The sequence below is a fragment of the Macrobrachium nipponense genome, chromosome 31 (genome assembly GCF_015104395.2).
Source record: "Macrobrachium nipponense isolate FS-2020 chromosome 31, ASM1510439v2, whole genome shotgun sequence".
Lineage (NCBI taxonomy): Eukaryota > Metazoa > Arthropoda > Malacostraca > Decapoda > Palaemonidae > Macrobrachium > Macrobrachium nipponense.
The window spans coordinates 9,281,042-9,303,730 of NC_061093.1; the positions used below are offsets into that span (position 1 = coordinate 9,281,042).

General features: G+C 37.3%; 1 protein-coding gene across 1 annotated transcript in view; it reads left to right on the top strand.

Annotated features, from left to right (window-relative positions):
* LOC135206597 (dynein axonemal heavy chain 3-like) overlaps nucleotides 1-22,689 on the top strand; it is a 270,995-nt gene that overhangs the window by 95,406 nt on the left and 152,900 nt on the right.

Sequence of the window (22,689 nt, forward strand, 5' to 3'; positions counted from 1 at the left end):
ACATCATCGCAAACAATATGACCATCACTTATCAAATCAAACCTACCTTCCTTGTCACATAGATTCTTCCTGATAAAACACCGCTTCTTTACCTTGAGTCTCTTGTTGAGAATGGCGCTGGTCACTTCGGTCGTCCAGACGATCTGGGCTACTGTGAGGACGACCTGGGAAGGCCACTGGGTGATCCACAACTTGTGGGGCGTCGAGGGGTGGTTCTCGACGGCCCTGACGGCAACGTCTTGGACGCTCTGCACCATCATTTCCTCCACTTCGACCAACCAGCGCTCCACCAGTCCCTGCACAACATGAACAACAGAACCTAATTCGTGTTGGAAAAAATGCCTCTGTCAAATGCCGCCACTCGTGTCTTATCTGTGCATTATATTCCAAAGAACTCTACCATCACAAGGCCTCCCTCATCACAGCTCTCATATCAAAAGGTCCGAGTTTTCCAGGACTCCTGGTTGTGAGCGCCTCAGTGGCGTGATCGGTATGGTCTTAGCTTGCCAACTCGGTGGCCGCGAGTTCGATCCTCGGGCATTCCATTGGGGGTTAAGATGTTAATTTCTGATGATTAAGGTTCACTCTCGACGTGGTTCGGAAGTCACGTAAAGTCGTTGGTCCCGTTGCTGAATAACCCACTGGTTCCAAGCAATGTAAAAACACCATACAAACAAACTCCTGGTTGTGGAGAGGACTTATCCAGGTAAAATCCACCATCTTTTCATCCCCCACATATAGAACTACCGTAACTTCTCCTAATATTCGTCATAAAGCTTTAATCTCAGAAGGACAAAATCATAAAGATAGAGTTTCATTGGCATACCATGATTCACTAGAGTCGGACAGTGGTTCTCAACCTGGGTTCTGTGGACTCCTAGGGGTCCACAGAGGTAATCCAGAGGGCCACGAGCCTCAAGTCAAAATTAGCAACAACAAAAAAATGATTTCTTATTGACTCCTTTAATGAGATGGCTGATGTTAGTTGGCTTATACCAAATTTTCAATTTCAGGTTTATGGCAGATAGCTTTAGGCACAGATCAGGTTCTACATTTAGCCTATTTCTATATTTGGAGGTAATATCTAAGGTTGAGAACCACTGCATCCTATTTTGGTATGCAATTTCAGTCAATATGATTACCAGATCTTATTGAACCTGCCCATTGTTTGGCTAACTTCTTTCAGTTTTTCATCAAATCTTAGTCTCCCAAAGAATCTGTATTGGATATCAATTGTTCCCAGATATTGGGAAGATTCATAACCATTGACCTTAATCCAACTGATGTTATTCTATATCTCTCCTCACACCCTTTCCTCGTTATCTCAGTTTTTACTTAGATTTATTCTGAAGCCAATCCCCTAGACGTTTTATATATATATATTATATATATATATATATATATATATATATATATATATATATATATATATATATAAATTATATATATATATATATATATATATATATATTAGGGCTCGTGCCATTGTATGATAAGGCTCCCTATGAGGTGTAATGGTTAGACTAGCGATAATCTTACGCTAAGTCGGTTGGTATTGCCACTTCCATCTTCAATGGAGTGTCTGGGGGTTTGTAGATCACTTACGAAGTCGGTATTATCTTGTTGGTTATTACGACGATGTGTTAAACTCATGTTGGTTCGGTGAGGAGGTTTTCGTTGTAGAAAACACGAAGTAATAAAAAATTATATATTCTTCTGAAGTTTTACATGCTGGAGATCAGATTATGATTGTACAAGTCTTCTAATAACGATAGCTTGATCGTTTCTGCCAATGATGATGGCTAATCCTATTCCTCTACATGATAAAGCTTAGGTAAAGAGGTACAGGTCTTCTAATGACGATAGCTAACTCTGTTCTGCCTGTCTACCATCTCTGTTACAAGTTATGAAGGAACAGACAGTAGTTCGAACATATGAACATACATACAAATGACATAGTTTCATACGAACACACAATCAAATGAGACACGCTACAGATCACGTAGGCCGTTTGAATTATAGGTCGGGGTAGTTGTCTCAAGCAGGGAGCTTGGAACAATGTTTATAAACAATTGAATGACTACAGGTGACGGCATGTTATCTTAGCCTACATACTTATTGTATACGTCATCTTTAGCGTCTCTAGTCTGATCACATTCCTGCAAGCAATCTGGTTGACCTCTTTAGTTTTTAGACTTTTTATATATATATGGACTAAACATTCCATATTTTATTATGTAAACACTTACATCAGCTCGGTCAGCTACCAAAACCAACTACTGAATATTACTCAAACTTGACTTGCACTTGACTTATAGGGAGTGATACAGACACTATGTGAATTATATATAAGTAAATAAAAATTCATGGTGTACATGAATTGATTCATGTAATAAAATATAAAACAATGATATTGGTAAATAATAGTGATCACGTGATATATAATGATACAGTTTTTCACTTCATCTCATTAAGATACATATGCTACAGAAAATACTAATGTGACTCTGATAATTGCATAGAATGAAGATTAACATGATAAAAATCATATACTAACTCATATGTAAACTGCAGATATTGGTAAGATAAAAGGTAACAGATTGATTATAGGCTACCTGATTTGTTTATACATATGTATATGGAGTCATATAATTATGATTAATATAGGTGCACTTTAAATAGAATCCTATTGCGTACACGCAAGATATATTTCGATTCCGTTATTTATGAATCATTTGATCTATAGATTCCTAGTGCGTACACGCAAAAAATATATTTCGATTCTGTTATTTATGATCATTTATATATATAGGATACATGACCGAGGTTATACTACTTCACATTTAACTAGCTTTCGAACCACTTTTCGTCCATTACACAGTTCCAGACAACCACCTATAGCCCAATGAAACGGCCGATTTCACAGGGTTAAAACAAGGGGAAAATTTGCCTGGGCGGGTCCAACATTCTATTTTTGCGCTCATACTTATTCTCTGCATCCTAAGCTACACGATTACGTTCGCGATGAATAAAAAAAACATCCCCAGCACGAGTCCTTCGCCAGCAAAGTAGAGTTGAATATCCTTCGGGTCGAAATTGTCGGAAGTATGTCCCATTCGTAGTCGATTTCCGACAGTCGCTGGAGCGTTCCGCATGAAAACGAGATTAACGACGAGATACGGTGTCGGTCGAAGAAGTCCATGAAATTCCTTTCACATTGTAGGCGGTTGTTACCTGACTGTAGTCATCCGCAGCGACGAACGATTTTTTGAAGTTGCTATGTGAACTCTCGTACTGCAGGATACTGTAACCAGGTTACCATTAATCAGCCTGCAAGTGGAATTATACTTGTCACAAGGGCAAAGTAAATTCAGACAACATCCAAATACGGGAGGGGAGAGAGCCATTTAGACCAGACTTAACCCACATGAATTCGCTGATATTTTGGAATTCAAAAGAGTCCGCTGTACAAACTTTTTTATCCATGGCATTAACAATGAGTGAACCTATCCAGGTCTATGAGGACTGTAAAAATATCCATAATTATAAAAAATAAACAGATATTCAATACGAATCCCAAAGAAAATTCGATATTACTGGTAGTAAGTTACTAGACAAAGAAGTGTGAAACGGAGCTATTTGTAAGATTGCCAGGCAACAACTAAGAGTCAAAGAGAAGATTAATCATGATTCTTGGTATTTCTCTATGCTAACTGAAATTAAGTTGTGATAAAATCTGATCCTATGTGCCCTAACAAAAGTTTCATATTCAATGTTCTCGCGCGCATCCTCTGAGGTTAACTTTTAAAACATTATTAATAGGTAGGAGATGCAACGAAAAACCCACTATGTAACTAATTTCTATATAAACTTTGGGTTTTTCAAGAAAATGTGACATTTTCCCATGAATGCGATTTTACGTGGATTGTAATAAGCTAATGTTGCAAGTAAATAATCCAATCCATATCGTGATACTTCTAAATGTCTATGAGGTTCAGAAAAAATTAATTCATTTTGTTGTTATAGAAATTCTATTTGCTTATTTTGTTATTAATTTTAAAATGATTGCAAGTTGCATTGCGCATACCGATAGACACTTGTACCTAACGTCTGCCTTGCCCATGAGAAGTTCGGGCTAAGCATTCCTTTCTCCAGCAACCTGCTTTGCAATCGCGAGATGAAGCCTGTGTAAGCAGATTATTGAGGTTAAAAGGAACAAATGCTGATACGGCAATGATGACGTCGTCACTTGGCAGGAGATTGCTCTCAGCCAGCTAAGAGTTACGTTACTTGCTGTAAGAGATACGACTTTAGGATAAATTTTTTGTTTTTAATACTCGACCCACATGAGACGAATGTCTGAAAAAAAAAAACAGTACCAAAATTGAACAATATATTAGTTTCATGCTGGAAATCTGCATAATTGTAATTATGTTAAATTAAATATTCCTTATTCAAACTAATGAAAAAAGGTTTCCATACAAATTCTATATATATTATTAGCCCTGTATAAGATTCTATAGGATTATTCCATAGATAACATTTTCACTTCTAGACTTCCTGACTTTAAAATCTCTTTATTTTATTTTATTTATTTTATTATTATTATTAGTTTATTTATTTATTTATTTTTTTAATTTTTTTTTTCATTGACTACGAATATAAATCACCGGGACAGACAATATGTCAGTAGATTTTGGATATGTGTTTGAACTTTTAGCTTATTTGTCATTACTAAAGCGTTAAGTTAGAGTTCAAATCTTTACGCATATATAGTTTGGATATTTAATTATCTATGGTTACGTTTTGCTTATTGATTTTATCGTGATTCCTTTTTATTATAATTTGTAACCCGCCCTTCCGACTTCTTACGGAGTGTATTATATTGACTCCACTTGTATCCATATTTATCTTATTTTTTTTATATTTATTTATCTATATATTTTTTTATATACTATTTGATAAATTAATGGTTGGCTTGAATATGTGGAAAAGTGTTCTAGCGGCGTACCGTATAAGGCTACTTGCGGCATCAATTCTATAGATACAAGATATAAATGATAAAGGTATTTAAAACCGCAAGAACCGCTATAATCCAGTTCGGATCCAATATCACGAGTTGTAACTCGTAAGACATTGACACTTCCTATTTAATTATCAGTTATTCTACCAAACCGATTGACTCTGGGTGATAAAATATATTATTGGTTTCTTAATGGAAAGGAATTCACACCACGTGTTATGGAGATTATTATTGATTTACACCACCCGAGTCAGATTATCATGTGTTGAATTCCATGTTTACTGATTTTAGGGCACTCATAAATATTCCTAATGCACTCAATTGCGGTGTTTGTTTTTAGTGCTATTACTTCTATATAACGTGTCAAGGAACTATTAACACTAAGAAGTGTTTATTCCCTCTGTCAGACTCGTTACTCTGTTAATAATTCTAAGTATATTCTTTCAAGGATTGATTTGGCACAGGATAGGCCCTTAAACCGACAGGTGTCTTAGTGTATCCCTTGTTTTCATGACACGTGTTTACAATTAGTTATGTGCTTTTTATATCTGTAAGCATTGTAGGCCAGTAAAACAGTGATTTGGCTTTCTGTGACATAGTAGGGAACCCTGGATGACGGAATGCAACCAGTAGGACGATTGGTATGAAAGAGATTATTACTACCTACCTGGTCGTTAGTCACCTGCTGTGTTCTTCGGGTTTTCCTCGTCACGGACCTACATATAATACTACATTTGATTACATTTTTCTGATGACACATACTTTAAATATACTTTTGCTTAGGGTTTCTGCTCGAAGTGTTTATTGTTTTTGCCTAGCCACTGACCTGTTTCCGTTCGAAGTGTTTATTGTTTGATGTTTATTGCTGCTGACTCTGTTTCCGTTCGAAGTGTTTATTGTTTGGGTTATGTCTGTTGACTCTTGCCTTGTTCAGTTTGTAACAGTTCTGCGCTCCAACCCAGATATTCAATGCTCGCGATCTCTTGGGTTAAGGAATTTTCTTGTTTAGATACGGTTTTAACAATAGGCACGGATGTTTCTATATCTTTTAGTCTAATTAATGGTTTTTCTTTGCGGTATGGTGCGGGATTTGCGGGATAATGCGTCAGCTATGATATTTGCTTTCCCAGGTGATATCTTATCTTGGCTCCAATAACCTGAATGATCATTTGTCACCGAGTTCCTTTTGGACTGTGATTAAAGCCTTTGAAAAACTCGGTAAAGGACTCATGTTCAGTAAGGACTTTATCAGGATAGCCATAGATTATGAACTTAAAATGTACTAGTGTGATACCTAGCCCTTCCTTGCCTATTACTGCATATTTACTTTCAGAGGGCTTTAGTTTACGTGAATAAAAAGCTATAGGAAAGAACTGTTTATCATATTACTGAAGTAGTATCCCTCTTACCCTTGGGTCGAGGCGTCTGTTGCAATAAAAAAAATTCCTTATTTAAATCAGGGATTTTTAAGTTAGGTAAGCTGCATTATTCCGCTTTTAAGATATCGAACGCCTGTTGATGCTTTTTAGACCATAATCAATCTACGCTCTTCTTCGTAAGATCTGTTAAAGGAGCTGTCATGATTGAAGAGTTACATATTTGCATACGATTGTAATACCCACTACAGCGCAAAAGTGCTGTATCTCCCTTTTACATTAATAGGTACCGGAAAGTTATGAATAGCCGCACCTTACCATGGACTACTTTAAGACCTTGACTAGACACATAAAACCTAGATAAACATGTTCGGTTTTAAAAAACTCACATTTAGATATTTTACTCTGAGATTATTTGTCTTTGTCTCTGTAGCACTAGGCTCTAGTTTATGTGAATTGTTACTTCTAAGGGTATTAGAAAAGATTACAAGATCATCCATATAGGCATGTAGGTTATCCCCTAAAAGTCTCCAAACACTATATTGTAATTTGGGGCGCAACGTAAGCCGGAGGCATACGTAAAAATTGATAATGTCCCCTGAGTGTGCTGAAAACGGTGTATGAGGTACAATCACTTAGGTAATGGTATCTGGTAAAAGCATTTAAGTAAGTCCAAGTTGGTGAAAAAAAATTTATTCTAACCTAACAGAGATAAGATGTCGTCGGTACATCGCACTGGAAACTATCGGGAGTCGTTTCCTTGTTTAAGCGACAGAATCTACGCAGATACGCCAAGTCCGATCTTTTATGGCATGACGTTTGAGGGAAAAATTATATGGGCTTATGTGATTTCCTAATGACTCCTATTACTAACATTTGTCAACTTCGTCATTTATCTCTATTTTGAAATTTCATTGAGAGTCTACACGAAGGTACGTATATAGCTTTATGTTTGTCAGTTAGACCGTATTTTGTGTTAAATTACATCCGTTTTTTCCCAGAGATCACTCGCTAGTGGAGAAACTTCCTGGTATTCAGATAAAAGATAAAAAAAATTTCTGCTGAATCACCTCTGCTTGAATGACTTTACGGATATTACTTTAGATAGATTAACAGAGAGATTCATCCACGACTGATTGGGCGGGATTAAAAGTTAGCAACAATAAAAAAAATGCGATATTTATAACTTCCGTTTTACCACGATATGGTATACATTTGTGCTCACTAGATTTAACTTGCTGCTAGTCAACCGTGTCTAGGGCTTTGTTCGCGGAAAATCGTTATATTTCAGAGTGTCGGGAAGGATTCAAAAATTTCATTTCCCAGCAAAGTCTTTTTACACGCACTAAGACATTCGAGGGTGCATGCTTCTCGAGATTTTGCGTGCAAAGTGCGACTGCGGTTGTGGGAGAATTCTGTTGGGTCATTTGAACAAAGTTACGATTTATGAGACAAATGTATAGTTCCTTTATATAAGTTATTATTTGATTAACTTTCTCTTTTTGTTCAAACGGATTTTAATATGTTTGAAGGTTTATAGGATTTTCTTTTGATAAACACGCCTTATTTTTGCAGGATGTAAGATAATATTTTGTATACCCCTAGATGGATCTTACAATTACACTAGATACAGATCAATGTTTTTTTTATAATACTATAGAGGTATCTGTAAAGCGCCTTTCGCTTAATCCGGGACTTCTCATTAGGGAAGTTCGAACAACAGACGGTGAGTCCGTAAATACAGGATATTACGTGTACTAAAGGAATAAACAAGATATTCTAATTTTCACGGCGCGTACAGTCGGCTTTATCCACCACTACTTATAATAACTTACGTTTTTTAAAAAAAAAAAACGAAAACCTCTCTGATTACTTTATACTTGGTCGTGTGTTTCATAGGAAAAATCCTTTTTAATTCAAAAAGATATTGGCATGTATGAACCAACATCGCTTTTCCCCACTCTGCTAGAGTCGCTTATTGTGTGGAATTTGCTTTGCTTTGAAAACTTCGGCAGTTTTGACTGACCTTGACCGCTTGACTAGGTGCACAGTCACCGAGTTTGCTTGTTTGATTCTGAACGGGCTACTGTTTCTATTTCTTTTTGTAATAATTAGGATCCTTCTCTTTATTACCATCGGCAAACGTATTGTGTGTTTTTAGCATATGTTGCTGGTGGTACGTATAAAGCAATGAATGACGAACTATAGGCACTGAGCGATTACTATTAACGACGTTATCTCTACTGCATTCATCTTAACTGTTTGTACTTCATTCTTTGCTAAAATTTGAAATAGTGAGGGATCCTGGTCAGCGCATTTAGCCTGATGAAAGTTTTTTACAGACATGTTATTCCTTGCAATCCAGCCATATTTTAAAAGTTAAGTTGAGTCATTGAGGTTCGATATTTTATATAACTCAAAAAACTCAAGGCTAAACTGCGATCGGGGACTTTGCAAAGGAGCATTTATTGTCATGACCCGAAATAGTGTTACCTCTAATATAGATTTGTACGGGTGTTCCACTTGTTTTTTGTGTGTTTTCTATCACTACGGTGCTTAACGACCCTATCCATGCATCTGTATAAATACAGATGTCCACTGCGTAAACGCATATTCACTGTTTAATATGATTTGTTACGTAAGGGATTAATAATACACCCAAAATGATAAAATTAACATAGTATATGATTATGATATTTCAGTAGAACTTCTGGAAACAGACATTCAAAGATAAAACTCGCAGTAGCGAAATCTCAATGATGTAGATAATTTCTGTAAAAAAGTAAGATTAAGAATGTCTCGTAACTTCAGCCACAGGAATAAAACGAAATTCGACCTGCAAAGGAAACACTCAAAGTTACTCCAAATGAATAAAAAATTGTACTTAGCTTGCTTTTGTGGGAAGTCACGGTGTTCCGATAACGACACACGGCCTTGGTCCTCCTTCTCTATTTAGCGGATGACCTGGTTTGGCTTCAGTTTCCCCCGTGCGCGTTGTTTCGATGATTCGAGCCCTTGAAAGATCCGATGCTGCAGACGCGTTCGGTTTGTTTCTTGAAGTGCCGGAAACGCTCACTAACGATGTTTTCTTGAATGATTCTAATGAGAGACGAAGCTTGCGTTGCCGTAGGAAAAAGGACACGTCGGTTTTGTTTCTTGAAGTTATTCACTAACGATGATACTAAGTTGCTTGAAGAATCTGTTGCTTTCGTCGTCGTTGAAGAGTTCTTATTGTTTTCTGAAGTCGCTCACTAACGATGTACTAGGTTGCTTGAAGAATCTGCTGCTTCCGTCGTCGTTGACTTCTTATGATACATGATTTATTATTCTGGTTTTTTCTTCGTAGGACGTTGTAGAGGTTCTTCTGGTACGCTGGCCACCAATATTAGGGCTCGTGCCTTGTATGATAAGGCACCCTATGAGGTAATGTTAGACTAGCGATAATCTTACGCTAAGTCGGTTGGTATTGCACTTCCATCTTCAATGGAGTGTCTGGGGGTTTGTAGATCACTTACGAAGTCGGTATTATCTTGTTGGTTATTACGACGATGTGTTTAAACTCATGTTGGTTTGGGTTCGGTGAGGAGGTTCTTGTAGAAAACAGAAAGTTTAAAAAATTATATATTCTTCTGAAGTTTTACATGCTGAAGATCAGATATGATTGTACAAGTCTTTCTAATAACGATAGCTTGATCGCTTCTGCCAATGATGATGGCTAATCCTATTCCTCTACATGATAAAGCTTAGGTAAAGAGGTACAGGTCTTCTAATGACGATAGCTAACTCTGTTCTGCCTGTCTACCATCTCTGTTACAAGTTATGAAGGAACAGACATAGTTTCGAACATATGAACATACATACAAATGACATAGTTTCATACGAACACACAATCAAATGAGACACGCTACAGATCACGTAGGCCGTTTGAATTATAGGTCGGGGTAGTTGTCTCAAGCAGGAGCTTGGACTAATGTTTATAAACAATTGAATGACTACAGTGACGGCATGTTATCTTAGCCTACATACTTATTGTATACGTCATCTTTAGCATCTCTAGTCTGATCACATTCCTGCAAGCAATCTGGTTGACCTCTTTAGTTTGTTTAGACTTTTATATATATATGGACTAACATTCCATATTTTTATTATGTAAACACTTACACATATATATATATATATATATATATATATATATATATATATATATATATATATATATATATATATATATATATATATATATATCTTAACTGCACAGGAAACGATAGTAATTAAAATTATGGTGCTTTGGTATTACAGGGTTTGGTTTTAGCCTAGATGAGATAACTTCATCGAGCTACAGAGTTGCAGTTCGCCGTGGACATTCAGGATAGGTTTACGTTACCAGGTTGTGATTTCTCTCCTTTTATTAGAGACATGGTCAACTGGACCTTGTGTCATATCTATATATATATATATATATATATATATATATATATTATATATATATATATATATATATATATATATATATATATATATATATATATATATATATATATATATTACCGTTTGAGAAGCATACCCTAGCTTTTGACGGGATGACTCTGTTGACTTGAAACTGGAAACTAGCTCTCCCTCGGCGGATATCATGCCCTCGATCTCTTGCTGCGATGAGAAATGAAGCTTGCTGATGCCCTCAAAGCATTTCTTCAGGTGGGGCTGTACGCGCTGCGGGTCCTTCGTCTCGGAGAGGATCTCCAGCAATTCGTCGTTCGAGAGGAAGAAGAACCTGAAGACGGAGGGAGCACAATCATGTTGGAAATTGCATATTACCGTTATATTTCTTGACACAATATCTACATTAATGTATATATCTATCTACTCTACATACATACATACATACATATATAATTATAATATATTATAACATACCCCATACAATATATATTATATATATATATATCTTATATATATATTATATATATACTTATATATGTTATGTATGTAGTTGTATGTATGCCACCATAGAAGAAAAGTAAAAACATATTTGGAATCCTCGAGAAAAGTTCTATCAGAATAACGTTTTCATTTTTCTTTACAACTAATAATAAAGAAGTTAGCCTAAGAAATGTTAAGTGTATCTCAGTTTAACCGGACCACTGAGCTGATTAAAGGCGCTCCCAGGGCTGTTTTAGTTTTTTATTTACGGATTTGCGGATTTGATTTAGGAACCAATTGGTTTCTTAGCAACGTGACCTACAGCTTATTGTGGGATCCAAACCACATATCGAGAAGTAAATTTCTAATCACCAGAAATAAATTCCTCTGGTTCCGCATTGGCGGCAGCAAGGAACGAACTCGGCCTACCAGATTGATGGACGAGGAACTGGAGATAGCATAGCCGGATATGCGGCCCGATACCCGGATCAAAATGGCACCTGGTTAAAAACCATCCCCTATAAAACCTACATAAATGGTCTGACTTTGGTTCAATTCAGTCTAGTAGTTTCGCCATCTATAGCTAACATACATATAGGCTATACATACTTACAGTTCTAACCGTTAGCTGTATAATAATAATGATAGGAGGTATTGTGTTATGCCATATCTATTATATATATATATATATATACATATAGTATATATAATTATATTATATATATATATATAAGATATATATGTGTATATATATATATATATATATATATATATGAATAATATCCATCGAACGTGATCCATTTTATATATCAATTCAAGCTACAAATGTCCTTTAATATCTAAATTCACTTTACCTCCCAAATGATATATTTTTCATATATGTACCGAAGGGGAATTTTTTAATTGATAATAATTTCGTCCCCCCATGGGATCGAACCACCGTCCAAGTGGACGGGGACGAAATCAGGACAGTCAGTGACGCTATCCAATCAGCCAACAGAGACGCTATAAGTTCATATCGATTCTGACCTTACAAATCACCCTCGATCTGGGAGCTTTCGTAATTAGAATCGATATGAAACCCCTGTCAAACGCTCGAATTGGCCACATGGTAGACGGGGTTTCATATCGATTCTAATTACGAAAGCTCCAGATCGAGGTGATTGGTAAGGTCAGAATCGATATGAACTTATAGCGTCTCTGTTGGCTGATTGGATAGCGTCACTGACTGTCCTGATTTCGTCCCCGTCCACTTGGACGGTGGTTCGATCCCATGGGGGGACGAAATTATTATCAATTAAAAAATTCCCCTTCGGTTACCTGATATGAAAAATATATCATTTGGGAGGTAAAGTGAATTTAGATATTAAAGGACATTTGTAGCTTGAATTGATATATAAATGGATCACGGTTCGATGTGATAATTATTCATAACAAAAGGCTACGTGCTGTCAAACGCTCGAATTGGCCAACATGGTAGACGGGTCTTTCATATCGATTCTAATTACGAAAGCTCCCAGATCGAGGGTGATTTGTAAGGTCAGAATCGATATGAACTTATAGCGTCTCTGTTGGCTGATTGGATAGCGTCACTGACTGTCCTGATTTCGTCCCCGTCCACTTGGACGGTGGTTCGATCCCATGGGGGACGAAATTATTATCAATTAAAAAATTCCCTTTCTTCGGTACTATATGAAAAATATATCATTTGGGAGGTAAAGTGAATTTAGATATTAAAGGACATTTGTAGCTTGAATTGATATATAAATGGATCACGGTTCGTGTGATAATTATTCATAACAAAAGGCTACGTGCTGTCAAACGCTCGAATTGGCCAACATGGTAGACGGGGTTTCATATCGATTCTAATTACGAAAGCTCCCCAGATCGAGGGTGATTGTAAGGTCAGAATCGATATGAACTTTATAGCGTCTCTGTTGGCTGATTGGATAGCGTCACTGACTGTCCTGATTTCGTCCCCGTCCACTTGGACGGTGGTTCGATCCCATGGGGGACGAAATTATTATCAATTAAAAAATTCCCCTTCGGTACATATATGAAAAATATATCATTTGGGAGGAATAAGTGAATTTAGATATTAAAGGACATTTGTATATATATATATATATATATATATATATATGTAATTATATATACTATATATATATATATATATATATATATATATATATATATATATATATATATATAGTTTATATTTATAGTAAGCTTCCAACTCACTCCCTGCAATGTATCATTAAAAAGAACGACAAAACGTTTGACATGAAAGTCTTGAAGGAGAAGGCCCGATGCACTCATGAATGATTTCCACAAAGCAATTAGACCCGTCACGCCACATTTCCAACTCACCTTGGGAAGAAGAGACGCTTCTTTTCAAGGTAATCATTGAGACCCTTCTGTATCTCCTCCAGCAGATGATTACACTCGTGCAACCTGCAAAGAAAATGGAATTTCGTTCTTCTGACTGCAGCACCTCTTTAGAACCTGGTTATAGGTCTGCCAGACGAGTTGGGCAAACAAAAGCAGGAAGTATGAAGAAAATCATAGGATTAAATGAAGCAGCTAATAACAATTGATGTTCTGGAATAGTATGGTGTAAATAGCAACATTCAAGTCATCATTAATGTAAATGAACAAATTTTTGGGTGCCTTTAGATTGTTACGAATGGACTGTTACTATATGGACCTTGATATCCCAAAGCAGGACTATATTTTTTATGCTTGGGTCAGCTGTGAAAGCATTTGAACCCCTAAACACCATCTGAGTACCAAAAGTCCAGATACAAACATGCCTCTGACATAGAGCAACAGAGAGAACACTTGCTGAAAATCCAAAGTTAGTCCTCCTAATACTTAATTAGGACTTGCACGTTGATCAGGGAAGTTTGATATAACCTCAGAAGGAAGACTTAAGGAACTCTTTCTTGCGTGTGTTAATTAAAGAGAAGCCGAAACCCGATGGCTCTAGACTTCATTTCCAGGCGTTGCCTAATTCAGTTGGTAATGGTCATGAACGACAATGCTTACGTTAATATTCAAAGTATTTCTGAAATGTAGAGTTCAGAGTCCAGAAAATTAATATCTTTTCGCGATAAAACACTACTGTCACGAAATTATGGCTAATTTTACCAATGCAGTAAAAGAATATGGCAAATTTTTTAAGAGACATTATTGTATATCGCTTACTAAGTCTATAATAAGCAACACTTCACGAAATGAGCAAGACAAGCGATGCCATTATTCTTGTAAGGAGTAATGGACTACTATTTCCAACAAGGAAAGGCCTTCTAGTGAAAGTTTGCCTCGTATAATGATAGGGTTTTTGGTTTGTTTCTTAATAATAATAATAATAATGATAAAGGGTCCACAATAATACAAAGTGTTAAGAGTCCGTGTATAATTTTTAAGACTACAAAAAGCTTTCGAACCCTTCCCTGGGTCATCTTGGACTGAAGATGAACCCACGGAAGGGTTCGAAAGCTTTTTGTAAAGTCTTAAAAATTATACACGGACTCTTAATACTTTGTATTATTGTGGACCCTTTTGAACTTTACATATACTCTCGCGATAGAGTTTTCCCCTAATAATAATAATAAAAATAATAATACAAGACCTGGTGAGCATGTTGGGCTGCTCAGTAGCTACCAGAGCGTGAGGATCCTTGACGGCTGTCCCCATGAGCTGCCTCCAAGTGGCGTCCACGCGAGTAAACTTCCTCCCTTCGACAGGCATTTGCTTCATGATGTCCTCGGACGAGAAGATCGGCTCGAGATAGAGCCACGTCACTTGGCACTGTGGGAAGTTCGGGACGTTGTCATTCTTTAATTATGGCGTGAAAATATCTTTCTAAATGTTGTTATTTGTTGACCTATCGACAACCATTATTGCGCATCGTGTGGTTTTCTTATCTAGGCCTATTCGTCTAAAAGAGTAACTACTCACTCAACCCCACTGAACCCAACATGCACAAGTGATTCACATACAGATAATAATCGAAATCCCTCATCAGATTCACTTATTTAGTGAAGACCACACAACTTAGACTTTACTTTAGAAAACAATAAATAAAACAAATGAAGTGAACTCTACAACTACACTCCATTTCTCGTCCCTAGTATTATGTTCTGGCAAACCACCTTGATCCAAGCATCTAAGATGTCCTGCATCGACAGAAGTTTCTCCTCCCACGCCCTAATTTCGGCTTCGAAGGGCTTGACGTAAGGTGACCCCCTCATCGTCTGCACCTTTTGTGTGTGTTCGTCTAGCAAGACCTGGATGTCATCCACTGCAGCCAAGATGGATGTCCCTGTTTCCCTGATTGCAATACACAAAGTGTCAATTAAAATACTATCAAATGAGTGGACGATTTATCATTGTGATTCTCAGTTTGTTATGTAAATTATCAGTATTCAAAACACAATCAGGGCCATTTTGAGTGAGATTGTTACTGAAAAGGCATGAAAATTAAATGAGTTGAACAGCTACAAGCGATATGTGGTTTCGAAAATAATATCCAGTAATTGTGGCCACTTCATAACTGAGTTTTTATTTTCACTTAATTGCCAAAACTTCCTAGTAACCAATGATTCAAATACTGGACCTTGTCACATTTTGCTATTTTTATCATAGATTTATAATTTTGCATCGACAGCAAAAACAATACTAAGAGCAGGAAAATTTCTAAAAAAACTAGTACAGGGTTATTTATTGCTTAGTATTAGCCTAAGTGCAACCCCAGATGGAAGAGCAGATTGCCCCAAACCAAAAGCCATAAGTGAAGATAAACTACATTTGAGAAATAACAAAGAAACAAAGAAACCCTCGTGAGTCTTCTCAATACAACGGCAGGACCGAAAATTCCAGAAAAGAGAATGAGAGATAAGAAAAGTTTGCTCACAAAGCGTGCACAATGAGCTAACCGAATAACACCGCCAAAGAAGAAAGTGGAACTCGGGTTGCTAAACAACGATTTCAGAAGACTGAAACGGAAATCAGATTTAAAATATTTCCTCAGAAAAAAATTTTTCTTTTTTACAAATCTCGAGTCTTATTTTGATATATATATAATTTTTTCGACCAACTAAAGAAGACATAGGCCTGTGTTTCGCAATGGTTAATCTGGAATTCAAAAAAAGACGACTAGAATTTCAGGAGTTGCAAATAATTGAAGAAAGAACTGTCAAGAAAAATATGTGGGTGGCGGAATTAGTATCCTAGACCAATTAACAATCGTACTTTGAGTTTTGCTTTGCTAAGGTTGAAGTTTAACCTACATAATTTGCAAAACATTTTTAACTAAATCTCTGTTAAATTTTTCTTCAGCCTAAGTTCCCTAGTCAGATTCGATTGATGCAGCAAGTTTATTTTTAGCACCAAACATAAAAGTAGTTGGGTATAAACGCAATCATGAGGACCATTAACATTTACAATCCCGTAGTCATAATATCCATCAGCAACTAATTGCAATCTCTTATTTGAAAATTCTAAGAAGTGCTCTCCCGACTCCATCTACATTTGAAAACTAAGGCCTCATCATTGGTGCTGTCAAAATCACCACCTCAAATCAAGACCAATCATACTAACTTCGCGACCTGAGCACAGGGATTTCTGGAATGAAATGGAATATATAATTTAGGCCAAAGGCCAAGCACTGGGACACCTATGAGGTCATTCAGCGCTGCAAGGGAAAATGAGAGTAGACAGGTCTGAAAGGTGTAACAGGAGGAAAACCTCAAAGCAGTTGCATTATGAAACAATTGTAAGAAGAGGGTGGAAAGTAAGGAGGAAGGAGAGAGAACATGAACGGAGGTGCAGCAAAAGGACATAGGGATTTCTGTAAACTTTGGAACAGACGGCCACTTTCAGCATAACCATCTAGGAATTTTGCCAGACCTAAGAACCATCATGATAATATGAGAGTTGAAGGAACAGGGTGGTTATCAGCTGGGCATGAGGTACCACCACTCCTACATTTAACTATTGTCAAATGACCAGTTCTCCAAAATGTGCTAAAAAAAAAAAAATAAAAAAAAAAAAAAAGAATTCTTATCAAGAAAACAGTCGCAAAATGAATGAGATCCTAAGAGCCAAGTCATTCAGCAGCATTCAGAAAAGGGAAAAGGAAAACCAACAACTACCTCACCTCCACGGTTTGAACTCGAAGAGGACATTGGCCCATTCGCCCTTCATCTTCTCCAGAGCTTTCTCGAGGCTGAACTCCTTCGAGGCAGCGTGACTGATTTCCTCCAGTTTCGCTGAACTGAAGGCAGACCGACCTCGATCATGTCCGCGTAGAGACTCTCCGGCTGCAGTTTCAGTTCAGTGCCCAGATGTCGCCGAGCTGTGAAGACGTTCATAAACGGCAGGCAAGGTTTTAGTGATCGGTATTTGTGTCATTCTATCATTGTATGAAAATACGCAAACATGAAAATGAAAAATGGAAGCCAATCTTTCACGGAGCAGAATGCCCATATGCGAGACAAGAGGCGAGACCGAATCGATGAAAAATGATGATCATTTGTGAGATGTGGTACGATTCATTCCAACATATGCACACAAGTGTAGCCATGACATCTAATCGTCGGTAACATAAGACAAGCTCGAGACCAGCAACCCCCGGCCCGAGTGAAGAGAAGAGAGGGACCTTTTTGATCATAAAAATCAACAGGGCCGGCGAGTGTCTACAATAATAATAATAAAATAATAATAAACTATAAATTAATGTATAGATCCACATTCCTGCTATTTTTTTTTTAAATAAGTCGGTTTTTATTAATAAGTTCCGTTTTGCGATTCCCAACCGAACTGAAACTCTCTCAATCTTAATCCAGTATTTCGTGACAAATATAACAAAATTCATTTTTAATCAATAGCTCTTATAAGTGTTTGGACATTTATAACGAAAGAAAAAAAACACGGTTTTCTTGTAATACATTTATTCAAACCTGTTCAAAATAAACTACAAAATAAGAGGGACAAAAGGTTCATTAAAAAGATGATTAAAATAATATTGCCGTGAGCTATCATAAGAACATTTGAGCCACACCGAATTTGTGACCCAAATAAATGCAATATTAAACATAATAATAATAATAATAATAATAATAATAATAATAATAATAATAATAATAATAATAATAATAATAATAATAATAATAATAATAATACAACTACCTAGAGGAAACAAACACCGTCCCCAACCAACAGAAAGGCTGCAGAAGGAAGTGTAGGGGCACAAAAGACCAGCTCCTGATAGACAAAATGGTAATGAAGAACAGTAGGAGAAGGAAAACTCCAACCTAAGCATGGCATGGATAGACTATAAGAAAGCCTTCGACATGATACCACACACATGGCTAATAGAATGCCTGAAAATATATGGGGCAGAGGAAAATACCATCAGCTTCCTCAAAAATACAATGCGCAACTGGAATACAATACTTACAAGCTCTGGAATAAGACTAGCAGAGGTTAATATCAGGAGAGGGATCTTCCAGGGCGACTCACTGTCCCCACTACTCTTCGTAGTAGCCATGATTCCCATGACAAAAGTACTACAGAAGATGGATGCCGGGTACCAACTCAAGAAAAGAGGCAACAGAATCAACCATCTGATGTTCATGGACGACATCAAGCTGTATGGTAAGAGCATCAAGGAAATAGATACCCTAATCCAGACTGTAAGGATTGTATCTGAGGACATCAGGATGGAGTTTGGAATAGAAAAATGCGCCTTAGTCAACATACAAAAAGGCAAAGTAACGAGAACTGAAGGGATAAAGCTACCAGATGGGAGCAACATCAAACACATAGATGAGACAGGATACAAATACTGGGAGTAATGGAAGGAGGAGGATATAAAACACCAAGAGATGAAGGACACGATCAGGAAAGAATATATGCAGAGACTCAAGGCGATACTCAAGTCAAAACTCAACGCCGGAAATATGATAAAAGCCATAAAACACATGGGCAGTGCCAGTAATCAGATACAGCGCAGGAATAGTGGAATGGACGAAGGCAGAACTCCGCAGCATAGATAGAAAACCAGGAAACATATGACAATACACAAAGCACTACACCCAAGAGTCAAATACAGACAGAAACTATACATAACACGAAAGGAAGGAGGGAGAGGACTACTAAGTATAGAGGACTGCGTCAACATCGAAAACAGAGCACTGGGGCAATATCTGAAAAACCAGTGAAGACGAGTGGCTAAAGAGTGCATGGGAAGAAGGACTAATAAAAGCAGACGAAGACCCAGAAATATACAGAGACAGGAGAGACAGAAAGAACAGAGGACTGGCACAACAAACCAATGCATGGACAATACATGAGACAGACTAAAGAACTAGCCAGCGATGACAATTGGCATGGCTACAGAGGGGAGAGCTAAAGAAGGAAACTGAAGGAATGATAACAGCGGCACAAGATCAGGCCCTAAGAACCAGATATGTTCAAAGTACGATAGACGGAAATAACATCTCTCCCATATGTAGGAAGTGCAATACGAAAAGTGAAACCATAAACCACATAGCAAGTGAATGCCCGGCACTTGCACAGAACCAGTACAAAAAGAGGCATGATTCAGTAGCAAAAGCCCTCCACTGGAGCCTGTGCAAGAAACATCACCTACCTTGCAGTAATAAGTGGTAGAGCACCAACCTGAAGGAGTGATAGAAAACGATCAGGCAAAGATCCTCTGGGACTATGGTATCAGAACGGATAGGGTGATACGTGCAAACAGACCAGACGTGACGTTGATTGACAAGGTCAAGAAGAAAGTATCACTCATGATGTCGCAATACCATGGGACACCAGAGTTGAAGAGAAAGAGAGGGAAAAATGGATAAGTATCAAGATCTGAAAATAGAAATAAGAAGGATATGGGATATGCCAGTGGAAATCGTACCCATAATCATAGGAGCACTAGGCACGATCCCAAGACCCCTGAAAAGGAATCTAGAAAAAACTAGAGGCTGAAGTAGCTCCGGGCCTCATGCAGAAGAGTGTGATCCTAGAAACGGCACACATAGTAAGAAGAGTGATGGACTCCTAAGGAGGCAGGATGCAACCCGGAACCCCACACTATAAATACCACCCAGTCGAATTGGAGGACTGTGATAGAGCAAACAAAAAAAAATAAAAAATAATAATAATAATATAATAATAATAATAATAATAATAATAATAATAATAATAATAATAATAATAATAATAATAATAATAATAATAATATAAAAATAAATATTAGGTCCAATGTATATCGGAAATTTTGTATGTTATCTAGATCACATCATTGACTAGGTCCACAAATCCCACTCAGGTATTTCGGAAACTATGTATGTTAATCGACATCATCTTTCATACAGGTAACAACTTATGAACCGAAACGCTTCATAGCAGCAGCACTGCAAACATTAAACGATTCAAAATAAACGGGAAAAACGAATTTACTCGAAAAAATTCCACTGAAGGTGGGAGGCAACACGTCCAAAATCACTTCCGATAATAAATCAACTGGTAAAAGCTCATCATGACATTGGAAATGGAAATTTAAGTTTAATGATCGAACTATTCAAGCCCGTGCGACGCAACAACTTGTAACGCAGATAAAAACCTATTGGGAGAAAGATAAGAGCCAACGCGGCGATAAGCGCTTACAGATTTCCTCACTTCATATCTTCAGTCTCTAAAGGTCACATCTGCCATAAAACCTCGAAATTAGCCAAACGAATGACTGGATGGAAAAGTCAATATATTAACTCTACAAATGACTCCGTCCCAGAAACCCTCATCGATTTAGTAAAGTGATTTTGGTAGATTAGACTTCCAAAGAGTTTTACCTCGTTATTTCACACAGATGTCAAACGTCCTGATATTACTATTCTTTGTGAATATAGTGAATTTGTGTATAGAATTTAGGCCAAAGGCCAAGCGCTGTGATTTATTAGGTCACTCGCCCAGAAACGAAAATTGTGAGTAAAAGGTTTGAAAGGTGTAACAGGAGGAAAACCTCGAAGCAGTTGCACTATGAATCGATATGTTAGGAGAGGGTGGAACAGTAAGATGGAAGGAAGAGAATATGAAAGGAGGTACAGTAAAAGGAACGAAAGGGGTTGCAGCTAGGGGCCGAAGGCACTCTGCAAAGAATGTTAAAGTAATGCGTACAGTGCACCGCATGAGGGTGCACTGAAGGCACTATCCCCCCCCTTACTGGGCCTATCCTTTGTTACAAAGATGAACATTTTCTGACGTTGCTCAAATCAGTAAAAGTCCCAGTGATTGTCCAGCACAATGTTCATATATTCTTAGTGTTACTACTATTTGTAAAATACGTTACTAAAATAAACTCATAAAAGCAAAGAAAACCGAATAAACTTCGACTGACCGCAGATAAAGTGATGATGTTATCTCAGACTGAAATCCCAGCAGTCGAATGAATCCTGTCATATCTACGTTATCTGCAGCGGGGCTTCATCCGAGATTCGACAGCTTAAGGATGAATGCAAGAATGAGTGTTCTCTTGCTTTAATGTTGCGCACCCTTTGTTCAATAAAGGCTGTTTTTATGGGGCAAATCATTTCCATTTTTTTCCAGTTCCTATTTCGAGAGGTCTCCAAAACTCTACTGAATGTTATGTAAACAAAGATGGACTGGTTACTTGCGTCAACAGCTGCTTCTCTTTGTGATTCTTGCAAATCACGGCTATTTGCTTAGGGAGCGAGGAAGAAAATTCTCTCTCTCTCTCTCTCTCTCTCTCTCTCTCTCTCTCTCTCTCTCTCTCTCTCTCTCTTCTAAGGAGTGTTTTAAGGGCACATTATCTTTGCTTAAACTGCTGTTAGGAACTTAATAAGAATTCTCTTTCTCTCTCTCTCTCTCTCTCTCTCTTCGTTGTTAAGTTACATTATCTTTGCTTAATCTGCTGTAGGAACTAATTAAGAATTCTCTCTCTCTCTCTCTCTCTCTCTCTCTCTCTCTCTCTCTCTCTCTCTCTCTCTCTCTCTCTCTTCTTTACTATACAGAATATGATAGGAAATTAAAATATTGCTCACAATCTATTCAACACATTGGTGGTGGAACTCACTTGCTTACATAAAAGGCAAATGAAAAAACAAGCGACTGATCATTCATATTCATTCAATGGAATCGCCAGCTCACAATCTGGTTCATTAATTATCTTCTGAATACGCCGTTGAAGTGAATAAAGGAAGCCAGCGTGTATTCACCTCCCATGTGACTCTCATTACGCAATGCATAATCCAGATCACGTAAACACGAGCTTGTGTAATTTCTTTCTTAGGCGACCTCAGTTCTATTGGTCCAATTAGGATGTTGGCGCAGGTG